This window comes from Belonocnema kinseyi, chromosome 1, assembly GCF_010883055.1.
Source record: "Belonocnema kinseyi isolate 2016_QV_RU_SX_M_011 chromosome 1, B_treatae_v1, whole genome shotgun sequence".
NCBI classification, from domain to species: domain Eukaryota; kingdom Metazoa; phylum Arthropoda; class Insecta; order Hymenoptera; family Cynipidae; genus Belonocnema; species Belonocnema kinseyi.
This window is the reverse complement of record NC_046657.1, coordinates 115,190,617-115,192,707: the sequence shown is the minus strand read 5'-3', so window position 1 is coordinate 115,192,707 and position 2,091 is coordinate 115,190,617. Positions and strand designations below refer to the sequence as shown.

The 2,091-nt window shown below is 41.5% G+C and overlaps 1 protein-coding gene across 1 annotated transcript in view; it reads left to right on the top strand.

Moving 5' to 3' along the window:
- Positions 1-2,091, top strand: part of LOC117167478 (glucose dehydrogenase [FAD, quinone]-like) — a 60,052-nt gene that overhangs the window by 45,919 nt on the left and 12,042 nt on the right. The gene's annotated exons all lie outside the window — the stretch shown is intronic.

The following is a 2,091-nucleotide window of genomic DNA, read 5'->3' as shown; positions in this document are numbered from 1 at the left end:
GTCGTCCATATAGACGAAGAGCTCAACCCCTTGCAGGCCTGTTAGAACTCGATCCATAACCCGTTGGAAAGTCGCGGGGGCGTTTCTCAGGCCGAAAGGCATTCGGGTGAATTCGTAGTGGCCGAATGGTGTCGAGAATGCAGTTTTGTGGCGATCAGTGGGATCCACTTCAATTTGGTGAAACCCTGAAGCTAAATCTAGCACCGAAAAATATTTTGCTGCACCCAACTGGTCCAGAATATCGGTAATATTTGGAAGGGGATAAGCATCGGCGACTGTCTTCTCATTTAAAGCGCGATAGTCAATGACCATTCGCCATTTTTTTGTACCTTCGTAGTCTGTTCTTTTGGGTACGACCCAGACTGGAGAATTAAAGGGGGATTTGGATGGGACTATACTCTCATTTTCTATTAATTCCTTACACTGTTTTTTGACTTCATCTCTATGTTGTGGGGGGAGTCTGTGCATTCTGTCATGCACGGGGTTGTTATCTGTTGTGGTGATATTATGTTTTATTACGTGCATACATGGGAGTTTGTCATTAGGCAGTTTAAATTGATAAAGGTGCTCGCAAAAAATTTCTATTAAATTATCTTTTTCTTCGCTATTTAAATCATTCATATCAACGGTTTTTATTAATTCCGCAATTCTTTTAGCTTTTTCAGATCTCAAACTCTGATCGTCCGGTGTTTTCTTTGCTTTTCGAGGTGCTGGAATTTGGATATCGCATTCTTCTAACTCGACTGGAGGGATTGTCAAGGCAACATCACGCGTGGTGGAATTTATACAAAATATTCTGGCATGTCCATCGATTTGGGAGACTAACGATTCACCTATAAAAATTCCTGGACCAGCATCGATACGTGGGAGATAGCCTTCAATGATACTCGGATTTTTGACGGGCAGTGAGATTAATTGCCGAGTTCTTGCAGCTAAATGGACCGTCTTCCCTCTACAAAACGGGATCGTACCGATGGCGGACGTCATTTTACCATTTTTAATGTGTAGAACGGCATCTTGATCAGTGAGAAATGGCATGCCTAAATCGTTCGTTTCGGAATCTATAAGGACTTCGCTAGCCACGTCGCCTAGATCGTTCTCGGAAGTATAATTGGCCATTTTTCTGTTGACAATTATTTAAACAATACGTTTGGACCCCAAAATAAAAACAAAACCCTACAACATTGACTCTGGGAACCCTAGAAAAAGGGGAACTGACAACACATGCGACTTACCGTTAGATGTTCTGGACGACTGATTGGCTGTACATTTTTCGAAAAAACACAATACACAGAAATTTTAATTTTTACATAAACATTAGTATTTCCACGTTTCTCACGTCACTCGCGAGCCAATCTCTTCGAGTTCCAAACTTTCAAGTTTCTTGAAGTCCTTGTAAATGCGTCGAAGTCCCTTAGTTCCTTGGAGTCGCTTAAGCTCCTTGAAATCCTTGAAATCCCATGAAGTGCTTTAAAGTCCCTTGAAATCCTTGAAGTCCTTTGAAATCCTTGAAGTCCCTTGAACACAACGCGAGTCAGCAAATATCCCACCGCTGTCACCAAAAATGTTTCCTGTAATGCCCGGGAATTTATTCGCGCGCGAAATTCGAGAATGAAGTTCTTCTCAACGATGTCCGTCGGACTCCGCCGCCGAAAGGAATCGGAGTCCTTGCTGCAAGAAACTAGAGTTCCCCTCGCGTTGTGCTGAAAGTCTTATAAAAGATTCTATATGTTAACTTTAGGATTAATATTAAATGAAAAGACTAAATTTTAATTATGCGAAATAAAAAATTGTAATTTTTATTCAGAGACTCGACGTTTCGACAAAAATGAGAAAAACGACCGTACGGTTAAGAGATCGAAGATCGAGTGCTGGTTTTCGCCCACGCAGGGGCTGCTGCGGATCCTCGCCCCTCCATGAAAAAGGAGGTTGGGCATTGGGGTTGGGCCTCTCCTCCGTTTCGTGCTTTTGTTCGCTTTAGCTTATTTATAATTTTCCCTAAACTCCTGATACTTACAATTTATCTACTCGTCTTTTCTAAATTATTTTCTACACTTTAATATTGAAGATCTAGCTAATCCAACTAAAAGT